The sequence below is a fragment of the Vipera berus genome, assembly GCF_964194415.1.
Source record: "Vipera berus genome assembly, chromosome: 7".
NCBI classification, from domain to species: Eukaryota; Metazoa; Chordata; class Lepidosauria; order Squamata; family Viperidae; genus Vipera; species Vipera berus.
This window is the reverse complement of record NC_138209.1, coordinates 45,650,917-45,668,764: the sequence shown is the minus strand read 5'-3', so window position 1 is coordinate 45,668,764 and position 17,848 is coordinate 45,650,917.

Sequence of the window (17,848 nt, the reverse complement as noted above, 5' to 3'; positions counted from 1 at the left end):
TTCATTATAAGATCCCTAAGACATGTTTGTGGCAAAGAATATTTGTGTAGCAGAGAGAGGAGCTAAGGCAGGATTGGCACTGGCTGGGGGGCTGCCGGCGCTCTGCTGAGGCCCTGGGGTTGGTAGATGGGGCCCAAGCTGATCAGCACTGCCAAAGAAGACCAGCTGGATGGCCAGTGGTTAGACTGGGACAGCCACCAAGGCTGGAGCTCTGTTAGAGTCTGGAAGGTGGCTGACTGGAAGAAAAAAGGAAGATGTGGGGAGAAGAGGGGAAATGACTGAAAAGGAAGGGGAGGGGTTTTGGTTTTTGGTATGAGAAAAAGGGAAAGAAACAGAGGAAGAGCAAGGAAGGAGGTTGGCTTGTTTTTTCTTCTGCTTCTGGGGGGGTAAGCTGGACGGAGAGGGAAGAGGAAAGAGAGAGGTTTCTGTGGGGCACGTCTGAAGGAGAGAAAGAGGGTTCCAGTGGGGCAAGGCCAGAGGGTGGAGAGGAGATAGAACAAGGGAGGTTCCTGTGAGCTGCTGAGAGAGACTGACCATCATCACCTCACATAAGCTGCCTGTGAGAAACTGACCACCATTATCTCACATGAGCTGCTGCTGACAGAGATGTGAGCTGCCTACCTAGAAACTGACCACCATCATGTGAGTTGCCTGTGAGAAACTGACCACCATTATCTCACGTGAGCTACTGCTGACAGAGATGTGAGCTGCCTGCTGAGACAGACTGACCACCAGGACCTCACATGAGCTGCCTACCTAGAGACTGACCACCATTATCTCATGTGAGCTGCTGCTGACAGACTGACCATCATCATCTCATGTGAGCTGCCTGCTAAGAGAGACTGACCACCATCACCTCACGTTAGCTGTCTGCAAGAGACTGACCACCATTATCTCATGTGAGTTGCCGCTGACAGAGACTGAGCACCACCACACCACGGGTCTCGGCTGAGCAGAGGTGTCCAAGTAAGGGACCCCTTGGGCCAGCAGCCAGACCAAGAGGGCCAGGAGAACCCGGACTTCAGCAGTCCTTTCGGGAGCAGCGCTACATTTGGATAGTCTTTTCCCCCTCCTCCTTTTAAATCAGTGGTCCATCTATTGATTTGCAGCAATAGGGCTGTGCAAAACATTCAAAACAAATGCTTAAGAACATGTAGAAAAGCAAATTACAGTATGCCCTTTTCCTTAATTGATCAAGGCAGCTGTTGTTGGAGGAAATGATTTCAGTCCATTTCTGGACAGCAAGATCTAACCAGATGAAAGACCAGTGAAGCAATTTCTTATAACATTAACAGAAAGAAGTTTTCTTTTTACAGAAAATAGATGGGAACAAGCAAATGAGAGCCAGTTTGATGTAATGGTTAAGGCAACAGCTAAAAACCAGAAGATGTGAATTCTAGTCCCATCTTCGGCACAAAGCTAGCTGGATGATTTGGGACCAGTCTCTCTCTCAGCCATAGGAAAGAGGCTATTGCAAACCATTTGCAAAATCTTGCCAAGAAAACTGCAGGGACTGGTCCACGTATTTGCCATGAGTTGACCCTCAAAGGCAGACACATACATACACAAGAGATAGGCAAAGCCTAACTTAAAATAGCTACATCCCTATCAGGTAGAGAGTTAGAGGGCAAGTAACTTGGAAAGCAAAGGCAGGGAAAATGTATATTGAGATTAGTAATCTTGCAAACTATAGGCAAAGGTAAAGGTAAAGGTTCCCCCGCACATGCATGCTAGTCGTTTCCAACTCTAGGGGCCGGTGCTCATCTCCGTTTCAAAGCCGAAGAGCCAGCGCTTGTCCGAGGACGTCTCCGTGGTCATGTGGCCGGCATGACTAGATGCCAAAGGCACACGGAACGCTGTTACCTTCCCACCGTAGTGGTCCCTATTTTTCTACTTGCATTTTTTACGTGCTTTCGAACTGCTAGGTTGGCAGAAGGTGGGACGAGTAACAGGCGCTCACTCTGTTATGCAGCACTTGGGATTCGACCCGCCAAACTGCCGACCTTCTGATCGACAGGCTCAGCGTCCTAACCCACTGAGCCACTGCGTCCCTTAAAGTATAGGTAGAATGAGATAAAGAGAGATAAAGATGAGATTCAGAAGAAATTTCTATTTACATCCTTCTATTTTTATAACCAGTATATTGTGAGGTGCTGAAGTATAAGTGCAACTAGTCACACTTCCAGCGGCTGTGATTTATTTCAGTCTTACACTGTTTCGAACACCACTCTCAGCTCTGTCCACATGTATATGTATTGATATCCATTGTATGTTGCTAGGAAGTACGTGAAGCAGCACTACACACACACGTATATATGTAAAAAAACAGCAGTGGCATCCTGGAATCATCTGTTTTGAGGATTTAGAGAGAGGTATTTCGTTTGCTCTCCCACATGTTTTGAAGCAACTCTTTATATTTTACACATCCCTAATATGCATTAGATAAAAGTGGCAACATTGGCTAAACCAACTAAAATAATAGCACATATAGCAGGGGTGTCAAACTCAATTTCATTGAGGGCCGCATCAGCATTGCGGTTGCCCTCAGGGGGCCAGGTGGGTGTGGCCTGGGTGGGCGTGGCTAGAGTGGGTGTGGCCTACTGGGTGGGCGTGGCCATTTCTACATCGTTGGCATCAAGGGTGCCTATGAGGGCCTGGGCAGGAGTGGGGCAGGAGGAGGGTCTCTGGGCCAGGGCCAAGGCAGTGGGGGCCGTTCCCTCACTGTTTCCAGGATGGCTTTGCGGGCCGCATGAAACCACTTCCCGGGCCGGATCCGGCCCCCGGGCCTTGTGTTTGACATGTCTGACATATAGTAATTGATTTAAAATTGGCATACATTAAAGAAGGTTTCACTCTAACTTTCAGGGAAAACTATAGCCACCTCTGCACAATATGGCAATATATATGCAAAGATATAAAGAGAGAGAGAATAAATGCTTTGACCTTAGTGGGTTAGAGCTGGGTTTAAAGATTTTTTTAAAAGAAAATTTTATTGATTTTCTAGTTTTACATTTGAATATTTGAAAAGCAACATGGTGGCTGAGTAGGTCAATAATTCAGTAACATACAAATATCTTTAGTACAGAGCTCAAACTATTACATTAAATGTTTCCTCTCTTTTCCCTTTGGTATTTACTGTCTTCATATTTAAATTAATACAATTCTTATTATATCGATTAAATGCAAAAGAATTTTCTTACATTTGTCAATAATTTTTAGTTTATACGTATCCTAGTTGTTTTAACATTCAATCTTTTTAGACAGACAATGTCCTGGTAAATTTTTCCCAATTTTTAGTTTCCCATTAATATTTGAATTTAATGTTTAATATTTATAATTTCCAAGTTTTAAGTAATCCCAATTACCTTTATCACAATTCATCACAAGATCTAATGTCCAGGTTCTCAGCATCTTACAATATAATATTCTTATTTTCTGGTAATTTCCAAATACCGTAAATTTAGTAACCAAAATTTCTCTTATTTCAACATTTAATAGTTCCTCTCTTTTTATCTTGATAGCTACTATCTCATATTTAAGCTAATATTTTTTTACTGCTAAGTAAAAGTATATTTATTACATTCATCGATAGATTTTTGGCTTATATATATCTTAATTACGTTTACATTTGACCTTTATAAGCATACCAATGTTCAAATTTAACTGTTAATATTTATACTTCTAAGTTATAAATGACCAAAGTTTTCTTTATCTCAACTCATAGCAATATCTAATATTCTAAGTACACATCTTATCTATTTGAGTATATTCTATTTTAATTCTCATGAATGTCAAAACTCCAATTTTCTTCAGTCTTAGTCTAGCTTTCTTTCTTTGCCAAATCGTCTTCCATGTCCATGCTTTTGAGTTATCAAACAAATCTCCCTGTGTATATTGTTTGACGTAGAAAAAACCATCCAGTTGCCATATTTTTGAGAGGACTAAGAAACCATCTCTCTCTTGATGTAGTTGTCCTGAACTGTTTATCTTCTCTTCAGTCTGTTCTTCTTGATCTTCAGGTTCCTTCTGATTTATGTAGAAAGTCTTTTCCTTTTTTCATATTGTCAGTTCCTTTTCTGGGTTTTCCATTGACTGTATTTGTTGATCAGTTGAATCTTCTGTCATAATATTTAATTGTTCCACTTTTTCCATTATATTCTGTGTAGTTGATTTTTTAGTTGTACTCATAGTTTGAGTTCGTGTACCTGGGCTGACTTCTTTTATGTAACCTCTTATTTCATCAGTGATTGTAGGAATAGTTTGATGAATAGCTTTCAACATAGAGAGAATCTGTTCCTGATCTTTATCCATATTTTCTTAGTAGTGTATTTAAGCTAAAAGCTTCATAATCAGAGAATGCCCCAAAAATTTTTTGTCACTGGATATGGAACACAGCTGGGCTTCTCACAGCCGATATCTCAAGGTTACATAAATCTTATCTATTGTCTGGGCTACTGGCCAAGTCTCTTTTAATCAATAACAGTTGAAGTATCAGGTTTAGCCACAAGATGTCACCCCTACCTGCTTCTTTTTTATAAGTAAAAACCCAGATCTTCAGTAAGCATAGAAAATCTTTTAGTTCACAAACTTTAAAAAATAAAATTCCAATTAGGATCAAGTTATTCTTTCAATGTTTTAAACTCCCCTGGATAGTCAGTCGCCACTGTTCATAGAGGGACGGATAAAATCTCCCTTCCCTCTCCACAGGAGGGATAGTATTTTAAGCAGCTTATGTAGGTAAAAAAATAGTTAGGATTTAAGAGAGGTAGATCTCACCCAGTCTCATTTGCACTCCTTTATAATTGCCTGGTGGTAAGTGTGACTTCGGCTGTCTGCAGTCTAGTGACGAGCCATATTGCTATGGCTGGTCTTTCATGCACCAGTTTGGAGGGCTGCCCCGGATCGAGCAGAAGGACTACCACCCTCCCACGATCAAGAGGGGATCCCCTTCTTGCTGGTCGCCCCTAAAGGGCGACTTTCGACCCTTTCCAGGGTCCCCCAGCGAAGCGAAACTGGATGCAGAAGACGGAGCTTGCCTTCCAAATGTCCATGGCAGCCGCGTCAGCAAACCGGAAGTCTAGAGCTGGGTTTAAAGATTTATGTCTGCCACACTACCCTATTTGATTTCTGTGAAAATGGCTTTTCAAGGGAAAGAGAAAGCAGTGCTTTCTCAGCAGATTAGTCAGATTCAGGTTTAATCATAGACAATTGTCCTAATCTGAAACTTAAATCTCATAAAATTGTAGAGGTTTCTTTTCAATACATCTGTTGTATAGTAATGTAAGTGAAAGGGGAAAGCAAAGACCTTCATCACGCACCAAACTACACTTTGCACAAATGTATTATTTGGAAATATTTCAGTTTTCTTAATTCTACTGTTCATATATTTTATATTGCTTTGATAATAAAAACAGGGTTTTTTATTTTTTGAAACTAGAAAAGCTACTTTTTCATATCCCCCAAATCTTAACCTATTTGCATGCACTTTGGGAGACTTAACCCTTTTGTACAAATAAAATTTACCTGAAAATTAATCCATTAATAATAATAACAATAATGTTCTACAAAAAAATCCAGGACAAAAATGCTGCCCTTATCTATCTTCAGTTTGACATGTTTTCTTTTCTCATGGATTATTATTAGTATTTTTGAAAATGTCTGCAAGAAAAGTTACAAAATGCATTGTTTTAGTCACTATAATTATGTTCTGATTTCCAAACTAAAATGTGGGTGCAGGTATTTAAGCCGCATTGAGGAGCTTTAGATTGGCCAGAGACAAAATCAGACTATTATCTGAATTGCCAAAATTGTCCTTACTACATGTTACTGTGTGTGCAGTTTGACAGGCAGCTAAACCCACCTATCCTCCAATAAAACAGACCATGTGCATAGATCTGAATGCTTTATTAAAGGAACAGGATGGGTGAAACTGGGGGAAAAATAGAAATGCATATAATAAAAATCCAAATACAAAATAAGCAGTATTGAGTTGCTGGTGGATATAACAATTAACAAATATAGATAAATCTAAATCTCACCAGCAGTGCTGTGTGTATGGGATGTAGATTTTGTCCTCAGATGAACATGTGCCACAGATTAGGCTGTATTCTTCCTGGTGCTTCTGCTTCTCTCCAAAAGCTAAAAGAAATGGAGTCCAGCGTGCACTTGTTCTGGGAGTGAGGGTGTGTGTGCATGTGTGTGTGTGTATACACACACACACACACACACACACACACACACACAAATTATATGGTGGGACATGACACACACTCATCAGTATATATTTTCCAAATGATGAGGCAATGTTTAACCTTGAAATAATTGGATAATATTTGCTTTAATTTAAATATATGGTATATATAGAATTACTGTTACACGGCACAACATTGGTTGAATGTTTCCTTGAAATCATACAGAATTTTATCAGTAATACTTCTGAACATGTTTTAGAAATGATATGGTGACCTATTGGGCAAAAGTACATTCTAGAAACATTTAGGCACAAGAGTGTTAAAGGACTTACAGTATACCTCATAATCTAGACAGCAGGTAGAGACCACCCTAGCCCAGGAAATCTGGCAATCAATGAAGAACAGAGTTTTTTTTTTCCTTTTTCCAAGATCACATTTTAAAAATGATTTCAGTTTCAGTTTATTACAATCAAAGATGAAAGTGAGAGGGGGCAGCTCCATTTTGCTGTAAGCTTTTGATCTTTTCATGGGAGGGTACCTCTTCATCTACTTACTTCAGTCAGATAAGAAAGCCACCCTAACCCAGAGAAGGGCTGGAGAATCAATAGAAAATAGTTATCCATAGACAAATGGAACTAGATGAGATTAAGATTTTCATTGCAGCTGTATTTAGGAATCATCTCAGCTGTGCCTTGTACTTTGTTCTATCTATATTTGTTCTATAGGTCGTCCTCAACCTATAACCACAGCTGGGACTGGAACCTCCATTGCTAAGTGATGTGGTCATTAAGAGAATCATCATGTGACCATGGCCAATTTTATAACCTTTTTGACTGCAGTTGTTAAGCAAATCATCACAGTTGTTAAGTAAATTGCACAGTTGTTAAGCAAAACTGTCCCCCACCCACCCACCCCAATTTGTTTGTTGTAAGCTGGCTGGGAAAGTCTCAAATGACAATCGTGACCCCAGGATAAATACATGCTGGTTGCCAAGTGCCCGAATTGCAATATTGTGATTGTGAGGATGCTGCAACAGTTGTAAGCACTAATTGTTAATTTTTTTTTCAGAGCCATCATAACTTTGAATGGTCATTAATTTAATAGTCATAAGTCGACGGCTATTTATACTTGTATTTTGTGTGTTTGTGTATGAAAGAAGAGGCACTGAGGTAAATACATAATACCCCAGAGTCTTCCACTCTCATTTACTTGTTAAATATAATCTGCATAATAAAAGCCTTTTGCCTTCTTTTGGAATCCATACTCTCATTCTGACAGCTAATTTAGCCTACTACATAATCCAACTACCCAGGGAAACTACAGACAAGAAAAAAGTTGGGGCACAACTTTTGTTTCCCCTCACTTTTCCCTCTTGCTTAACAGAGTAGAGATAGATTACAACTGAATATGGCAGTATACTGAACAGGGTTTCCATAAGAATAGGTGCAGGTAATTATAGATGGAACGTCTTCCCATTATATCCTGTACAGTCCCAGAGAGCCATCCAGCCTATTAGAATGTATAGCTTTCTTGAGATTTGCTTGCATTTTGTTAAGAATAAATCCTTGTTCTATTAATTCTGTCTCTAGCAGAATCTATTTGGCTTTAAGAATATTCTTCCTGTATTAACAAAACACTTATTCCAAAAGTTCAGTCCAATATGTAACATGCTTGAATTCTATATGAAGCTAAGTTTGCCATCTAGTGGCTGTGGATTAAAAAGCTAAAACCCAATGCATTTTTGTACTAAAACATGGAGAGAACATAAGAAAATATAATCAAAGTACTTGCTTACTCAAGTATTTTATATATGCAAAGACTGTTTGCTGTGTCAAAACAATGTTCTTTGATCAGGTATTTCAAGATTCCAGTTACACTGGCTCGGAGTTTCTTCAGAAGATACACAGCTGATATGGATAATATTTAATATGAGTCTCTTCATGAACTAAAATTGTACATTTTCAATCAGAATATCAAATTGTTAACCTCCTAAGTTATAAAAAATAAATAAAGAAGGAGCAGTATTTTTATAGTCATTAATGACACAACAAAGACGTACTGGCTTGACTAAATAATATCAATTAGACTTCACAAATAATTGTTTAATGTGCCCATGTTTACATATAAATGGAGAACAAAGAACATTCAAAGAACAATGATTTATTATGATTATATGCCATCAAGGTGGTTTCAATTCTTAGCAACTACAGAGATAGATCTTCTCCAGGACAATTTGGCCCTTCAGGTCTTCCAACAGTGCACCCACCACCACTGCAATCAACCTTGTTGCTGGTCATTCTCTTCTCTTTCCTTCCATCTTTCGCAGTGTTATAGACTTATTTCTCTGGAGAAATTTATAATGCTAGGAAAGATAGTAAGAAAGAAAAGAGAAGGAAAAGAGAAATGGATTCAATTATGATAACAATGTCTGTAGTATTGGAGGAGGAGGAGGAGATCATCCTACAGAAAATCTATGTGGTTATGAACAATTGATACAAATTTGATGTATTTAATGCTTAAGCTCAGACCATCTGCTTTATGCTTTATTATGTTACATAAACCACAACAGTCTATGTTTTATAAGTCAGGCCACAAACCTCTCATTTTGATACTAATATCTGATCATTGCTAAACTAAGTTGAGTTAAGGAGACATACAGTATATAGCCACTACAATGTTTACATTCTGATTTTGTGCAAATTAACTGAAAACCTTTAAGTATAACTTTTGCTTGGTCATATGCAAGATGAAATATCTAATACTGTACTATAAGTATTTTCTTCCTTTTATCTTCTGAGACATGCTTAGCCAATGGTACAAATGCTTGTGTTTTAGAGCTATAGGATCCTAATATTTCTAATTGTGGAAAGTATTTATGAAGACTATTGTGTTTAACTTTTGATTGTGTGGAAGGTTAGTTCCAAATTCTTGAAGAACAATTCTGCTGTAGTCAAAGTGTTAAACTGAAAATACTGTCTTAGAAATTAACTGCTTTATGTGTATATAAGAAAATGGAGGAATGCTATTTGGTATTGACACAAAATGAACAATATATTACAATCTTAGGAAATAATTTTATGATGTTTTTCTTTCATTCAATCATGTCTGATTCTGAGACTTCTGGGACAAGTCGCTGAAGCTTTCTTGGCAAGGTTTTCCAAAGTGGTTTGCCATTGCCTCCTTTCATGAGCTGTGAGAGAGTAATGGCACAAGGTCAGCCATCTGGCTTTGTACCCTAAGGCAGGTTTGTAGCCTGATGCCTTAACCAGGGATCCCCAACCCCCAGTCCATAGACCAGTACCGGTCTGTGGCATGCCAGCAATTGGCCTGCACAAACAAGCAAAGCCCCATCCGCGAGATGCAGGCAGCACACAAAACCACGCCCCCTCTGGTCCATGGAAAAACCTCTCTCCATTGAACTCGTCCCTGGTGCCCAAAAAGTTGGGGACCTCTGCCTTAACCTCTAACCAGTTTGTAACCTGATGCTTTAACCTTTACACCAGACTGGCTCTCAATGTAATGATTAGGAGCTTGCAACTGCACAAAATTTCAAAGACATTCTAGGAATGGGAAATTTCTCTTTCAAGATAATTTCTGTCTTCAAAATAAGACATTTTTAAAAGCCAAGCATAGGAAGGCTTTGAAAATAAAAAGAAGGCAGTAAACAAATCTTCTCTGGTATATGGCTTTATTCTTGTCTGCACTGAAACAATTTATCTAACCATGACACACCTTTGTGAGCTTCTGTTACAGTAAGTTGCTGACTACTGTGCCAAGTATCTGGAGGTTTGAGATTCATTGCTATGGTGCCCAGAGGCCTGACAGCTGTGAAGATAAAATCCTTTTTTAAAAAAACAAACAAACACTAATTAACAGTTTATGGAGATTCTCAGTCATAGTTGTCTCAAAGTTGCTTTGGGAAACATCTTCAAAGAAAAACAAGAAAGTCCAGTTGCCTCATTAAAAGCATCTTTGAGGGTTCGCTAATTAACAGCTTCACCCCCTGCTTGCTTCCCCTGCAGTAGGCACACATGGGAAGAATTGCAAGGAACAAAAGACATTCTGGTGGCTTGCCCTGTCGGTGTTGGTGGAATGGTCTTGGAGGTTCTTTGGTTGCGCTGTTTACTGTTACCCTGTTTGGCAGTTCCTTGATTGGGGTATTGTTTATTTCTTGGTTGTTGGTCTGGTTGTTGGAACGCAACAGAGAGGCCAAAGACTCATCATTTCATCCCTGAGCTACAAATATTCTCCTTTATCAGAAGAAAAGAAAGAACAGAATAGTGTTAGCCCATGATTCAGGCTCTCAGTGCCCAGCTAGCTGATAAGAAGGAAGTGAGTGAAAAGAACAGTAGCTCCTTTTATCTTTCAGGAAACAAAAGCCATTTAGCCTCAATCTATTTTTAGCTATTGGCGAAGTAAGCAGGCCCCCTGCTTGGCAATGAAGAGAAATAAAGGGATTTTAATATCTGTTATGTGAGAGAAAAACAGTACCTACTTGTCTGTCTGTCTGTCTGTCTGTCTGTCTCTGTTATAGTAACAACCTCTCCCCAACACACACAATTTTCAGTTACCCTGAAATAGGTTCCTGTGAGAAACAGTGGAAGAAATATTGCTCATAAGCAACTAAAAGATGAGAGGAAGTTCACGGGGAAGCTCATCTCAAAAATTATATATAAACTATGATAGAATATTTCATTTGAGCATGTATAGATGGGTGGTCTTTTTACTTTTTACTGATTACAGGCCATGAAAGTAGCTTACCCAGGGAAGTGAAATAAGGTGTAAATTCTTTTTTTACTATATATTTTGATTAACATTATCATATGTAAAACTCAAATGGTAATAAAGATAATAGGGAAATAAGGGAAAGAGGGGGAAAATGAGAGATAGGAAGGAAGAAAAATAAGTATTGATTTCCCATTTTTTCAATTCAGTAAAGAACAAATTAAAATTGTTGCCTCAGCTTAGTAAGTATATAAGTTATTTCTATAACAACTAAGTTAATCTGCAAAACCCAAAATCAAGATTTCATTTTTTAAAAATAATATCTATTTACACCCATTTCCCCCACCCCCAGGACCACTCTGTTTCCAGTCAACCAGAGCTCGCCAGGGTGATTTGAGAATTCTGAGATGTTTGGGGATAATCCACATGTTATGCCTGACTGTGGGATGCTGGTACAAACGAGATCTGGCTACTCTAGTCCAGGGTTTTTCAACCTTTTCACCCATTGTACCACTTTTAGGATATGGCAACATCCGAGTACCACCAGTCGCCTAGCAAGGTGTCAAAAATTTGATGACAAAAAAAGAGGACTGTTCGAAGTTACAATGGCACTGAAAAAAGTGCCCCCCAAGGCACAGCCAAGCAAGACACCTGCCCACCCGGTGCTCTTCCTCCTGTCCGAGGTTTTCATTGTTGTGAGCATTTATGTTGAGGATTGGCAGCAGGGTGGGGTGGGGTGGGGTGTTTGGTTTTTATTCCCCCCATCTGCTGGGTGGTTGCAGCAGGTTTTGGTCACTTCACATGACCCTGGGACACTGTGACCGTCATAAATATGAATCAGTTGCCAAGCATCTGAATGTAAATCACAAGATGCTGCCACATTCCAGCTGATCGGCGCTTCTTCAGGGCTCAGCAGAAGCACCAGGATCTGCACCGAGCTCCAGCTGACAGTCCTGAAGAAGCGCCGATCAGCTGGAAGGTGGCACTGATCCTGGCACTTCTGCTGAGCCCTGACAGCCCTGAAGCTCCAGCCATCTCTCACTCAGGCTTGTGCGGTGCTGCCACTGGTTCAGCTCATTCCCCTCCCCCACTACCACTTTTCTCAGTTGGTTGCATACCACCTGCCAGGTGCCAATGTACCACAGGTGGTACCTGTACCATTGGTTGAAAAGCTCTGGTCTAGTCCTTATACCTATTATTCCCCCTTCACAATTTCCCATCACATACAAAGCTTTACTGCCCTTTCATCCTTCCCCTTTCTTCCCCCTTCCAGCTTTTGATAGCAGGATGTCTGTGAGGTGCCAAACTAAACCAGGCAGAGCTGACCTTCTGACCCCCTTGAGAGAGATGTTAGTCCCGCAAAAGAAAAAGAAAAAGAGGGGAGGGGAGGGAGAGATACAGAAAATTTCTCAATTAGCAAAACAGTTCAATGTGGCTTATCTGGGTATCAGTTGTGGAATTTTTCAAGCAGTTTGGGGGCCTTTAATATGTTGGGAGTTGACTCATCCAGTTTCTGAGAGGGGAAAATATTTCCAGGCTGCTAAATACTGTTTTCCCCCCTTTCATCCTTCCCCCTTCCTTCCCCCTTCCAGCTTTTGATGCCTGTGAAGCACCAAGCCAAACCAGGCAGAGCTGACAAGTTTTTTTTAAAAAAAAATCCCATTTATATCCCACCCTTCTCCGAAGACTCAGGACGGCTTACAATCTAAGAAGCACAAATCAATGTGCTTAGCAATAGCCTTCATTCTATGTATATGCCTGCTTATTAGGGCTTTTGCCAACCAGCCCCAGCAGCATTATTACAAAGTCAGCTTAATTGCCCCCAACAATCTGGGTCCTCATTTTACCTACCTCAGAAGGATGGAAGGCTGAGTCAACCTTCAGCCTGGTGGGATGCGAACCTGCACTAATTGCAGGCAGCTGGTGTTACTTAAGGAGGCATTAGCCCACTGCTCCACCAAGGCTCTGTTTTTTAAAATTACTAATAAGAATAAAGTGCTTAAGACTTAAACAATGTGTTGTGTATGTTGACCTGATTGTCACGTTGTCACAAATAATGCCAGCCTGCATTTCAAGTTTCTCTGTCTTTTGAGGTAGGTGAGTTGATCTCCCTGTCATGTAGGCAGACAGATTCCCCTTTGCAAGATTTTACTGCAGAACTCCTGAAGGAAAGAAGGAAAGTGGCTACAAGTTAGGAAAAAAAGAAAGGAGACATAGTTCTCTAAACACCAGATTAAATTTGGAACTTTCAGGGGGGAAAAGAGGAAGTCTTGCAAATTTGAGTAGAAAGGGAAATTTGCTGAGGGCTTCCTATGTAAATGCTTTAGTTAGGAACTACTGTAAGCTTGAGGTGTTTTATGTGCGATCACATCTTTCTTTCTGAAACATTTAAGAGAATTGGGTCTTCTGCTGCCTTGAACCTAACCTCAGAGTATGCCTGAAAATATGTTTTGTTTATTGAGACTCTTCAGGTAATTTGTATGTAAAGTTTATCCATAATTGTTTCGTATTGTTTTTCCCCCCCTAATAAACTTTACTTTTGTCTATCCCTTGTGAAATTGGCTTCATTTTCCAAAAGAGGGAAGATGGAGCTGAATGTTTTTAGTTGCATGTCTTGAGGTTATAATGCTATAAGGTGGAATTATTTTTATTTTCACATTTTAGTTGTCAGAAATATAGTATAGATAGTGAAAGAATAATCTTTTCCATATAGCAGAATCAGAAAAGGATGCTAGCTTAGGAAATTCAAGGAAGATAAATGAAGGAATTTTTAAGCTAGTGTGCCTGAGCAGGAGGCATAAGACTCAAAGGGTTTCTGGGGCAGCCAGTTTGAGAGTAAGTCTTATATAAATTTGAGATAAGCTTCTAGAACTTTCCAGAAATCATGTATGCTCTTCCAAACCTACCTTAGATTAATCTGGAAATTAATCTCTACCTCTACTTCAGAAATCAGAAAATCTTGAATTATTTTTGTGGACCAAACTGAAAGAGTTGGGAGAAATGTCCTTGCTCTCCTTATGGAAATTTTTTGTTCCAAAATACTTGAACTTTCCTACTTCCTTTCCTTAAATCAGTAACTTGTAAGGAAAAAAGCCCTTCTTATATCACCACTTTTATTCTCAAATACTCAGAAGTATTTGAAAAATAGGTGATATTAGGTTATGGAATTAAAAATAAATCAGTTCAACATGGGAAACACAAAAGTACACGACTATTTTCAAACCAGCTCAGGAATATTCATGTAGAAGAGCATTGGATCCCCTACAGTTTTATAGGCTTTCTACTTCTCTGTACAACACACGTAGTTGATAAAAAAAGGTATGAGAAAGGGAAAAAATGTGCACATCTTATATTTCAGGGTTTTATAACTGTGAAGGAAAGCCAATAAAGGAGACGGGAAATATTTCTAAATTAGACTGTTATTTTGAGACTGCAAATTAGACTTGATCTAACAATTTTACATGCATATCTTTAGCAACTGTTTGGGAGTGACAGCCTTCCTAGACAAAGTGTTGCTAGGCTAAAAGTGGCAAGGCCCTTTCTGGTTGCCAAGATAAAGTGCCTCCTACTCATCACTGAGTCTGTAGAAGATGGTGAATAATGCAATAAGTGCAAATTCAAACAATATTTGTCAGGGGCTCTGTCTAGGTAATCTTTTAAAAATGTCACTGCTGAACAAGACTGTAGCTGCAAGCTTTTATTTCATATTTTTTAATTTTTATAATTTTATTCATCTACAACATAAAATATGAAAATACAAAACCAAATAGTAAGGGGCAACAAAGGGAAAGGGAAAAATAAAAAAGTGTGGAGAAGGAGAGGAGAAAAAACAAAGGGCATTGACTTCCAACTCTCTCTGTTGCAGTGAAATAAGACATTAAGATCGAATCTCAACTTTTTACATTTCTATAGTAGTATGCACTAGACATTTCTGTATCAACAAATCAGTCTAATCAGTAAAACCCCAAATCATAGTATCATTTTTTTCTACCTCAAGCACAAAATCCAGAAATGCTTTCAAAGTATAAACAAAGTACTTATAGTCTTTTATCAAAACAGCCATTTAGCCATTTCTGCTAATTCCATCAGCTTTTGTAACCATTCACCCCATGGTCGGAATCGAAGCATCCTTCCATTTTTGTGCATAGAGCAGTCTTGCTGTGGTCACCATATATAAAATCAGAGTTCAATTTTTTTTCCCAAGTCTTTTTCCATTAGACCCAGAAGGAAAGTTTCTGGTTTAATCTTTATGTTCACTTTAAGAATTTTTTGCATTAATGTATGAATCCTACACCAATGTTTCTTTGCTTTATCACATGTCCACAAGCTTTTATGATAGTAGAAGAAAATATTGATATACTGTCACTACTAAATAGCGTGTTTTGGAGGGCAAAGAAACATTTCCTCGCATAATGTTTGGTTTGTGATCTAGATGAGGAAGGCAAAGAAAACAAGGCTAGATCTAATTTCTCAATGTTATAATAACTTAAACTTGGTGTTAATAACATTTGCAATAATATTTTATTCAACATTAGCAAATATCTGTTGACACTGGGGTTTTGTCTTTTTGTGCTGAACATTATAATTTTGCTCCCAAAAAGTACATTGTCTCTAAAGAAACAATGATGCACAAATTATACTGGAGCTATGTGCTGCAAATACAAGAGATATTGCAGGATGTACCAATTTCAGTTCCTGTAACTGTTTCCCATTATTTGATGAATCTGGGCCAAATTAAACACATATGAAACCAATTTCTCCTTTGTCTCTAGATTTTTATATAAAATAAATGAAAAGTAAACTAAGTAAGGAATGGTAGAGATTATCTCCTCCCAGTCTTAGGGTGTTTTTTTTTTGCCCAATGTCCTCTCATCTGTTCACTAGTTCTCTACCTCTAATATTCTCCCAAATATGGCTAAGCTAATGCAGAACAAATCCAATTTGTACAATTTTTAGTTTTTCCAAAGTTGTCATCCTCTCATGACAGTTTCTCCACTCTTTGCTCTGACTGATAGCTTCCTCATATAAACAAGCATCTTACCTTACCTTACCTTATCTTGGCAGCTTATCTTATCATCTTACCTTACCATCTTACCTTACCATCTTATTTTATCTTATTAGCTTACAAAGCATTTATTCCAGCTACACTCCAGATATGGAATCCTCCATATACCATTTACTGCATTTGCATCCTGTCCAGTCCTGCAGTAATAACAAGGATAACCAGAGGAAACCAACTGGTTGCTCCTCAGCCAAAGATTATTGCTACTTGCTCTCCTAAAGTAGTCATCTGTCTCAAAGGTGATGATGATAGACAGTGGAAATGCAATATAATTTTTACATCATAGCCCTGGAGAAGCTTCATTAGGGACAAATCTGGTTATTTTCCAGAATGGCTATGTGGCATAAACCTATTTAAACCTTGAATGGTGAGCAAGAAAAAGGGCAACATTTAGAATGGTATCTACCATGTTTCCTGAAAATAAGACCTGGTCTTATATATATTTTTTGCCTCCAAAAGAGGCACTGGGTCTTATTTTGGGGGTGTGTTTCTTACCTTATGATCACCACAGCCAGGCCTCCCACACCCCGACACCTGTCGCGCCACTGCTTGACTTCTTCAGCAGCTGATTGCCGCCACTTGCAGCTGGAGCCATGTGGCCATATTGCACTGTTGCCATGCTAAGGGGTGGGGTGGGGGTGAAGCTGCCCCACATGCCCCACACCCACTTACCTTGCCAGTCGGACCGCTGTAGCCAGGCCTCTCATGTCCCAACACTTGTCAAGTAGTGTGGCTCGTCACGCCAGAGACGCCACTAACAGGAGGAGGTTGCACAGTGCTTCGGGACATTGCTGTGGCTTTTCAGGCCATTGCCATTGCTTGCGGTAAGACACCTCATGGCACTTCAGGCCATTTCCGCTGTTCAACCGAGTGGCTCTTTGGGCCATTGCCGTTGTTTGTGGCAGGACACTGCATGGGGCTTCAGGCTGTTTCCACCACTCACGGGAAGAAGCCGAGCAGCTCTTTGAGCCATTGCCATCGCTTGCGGCAGGATGCCGCATGATGCTTCAAGCCATTTCTGTAGGTGCAGGACTCATGGGGCAGCTTCACCCACCCCCACTCCCACCCTTGCCCCCAGACTAGGGCTTATATTAGGCCCACCCTGGAAAATCAAGCTGAGGCTTACTTTCTGGGGGGGGGGAGCTTACTTTTGGGGAAACACAGTATGTAAAGGATAATTTAAGATAGGCCACTGTTCAGCAATCACTAAGTGTAGCTCCCATATTTAATGGATTTTCTTTCATCCTCTTTCTTTTTTTGCCTATCAAAAATGCATCGGTCACTTTCATGCACTAGTCAGTAAGTTCACTTATTTTGGCTATCTTGTGCTTTCTACTCTGGGATAGGTTAGGTTGACAGTTGACTGATAGTTGACTGTATTGCGTGTGCTGAGAATAGAGTAGGGTAGAATGAAAGAATAGAGGAGAATAGAATAGAATAAAAGGAGTAGAGTAGAGTAGAGTAGAGTAGAAATAGAGTAGAGTAGAGTAGAGTAGAGTAGAGTAGAGTAGAGTAGAGTAGAGTAGAGTAGAGTAGAGTAGAGTAGAGTAGAATAGAATAGAATTCTTTATTGGCCAAGTGTGATTGGACACACAAGGAATTTGTCTCTGCTGCATAAGCTCTCAGTATACATACAAACAACAAGTAATAAATCATGATTATAATCATCATAAGATACATTCATCAGAAATCATAAGATACAACACTTAATGACAGTCATAGGATACTAATTAAGCAATCAACATAAATCATACTAAGATACTAAATAAAACAATATAAATCATAAGATACAAGCAATAAAGCTATAGTCATAAGAGGATAAGGAAATAGGTAATAGGAAACATGAGAAGAATAATAGTAATACAGCTCT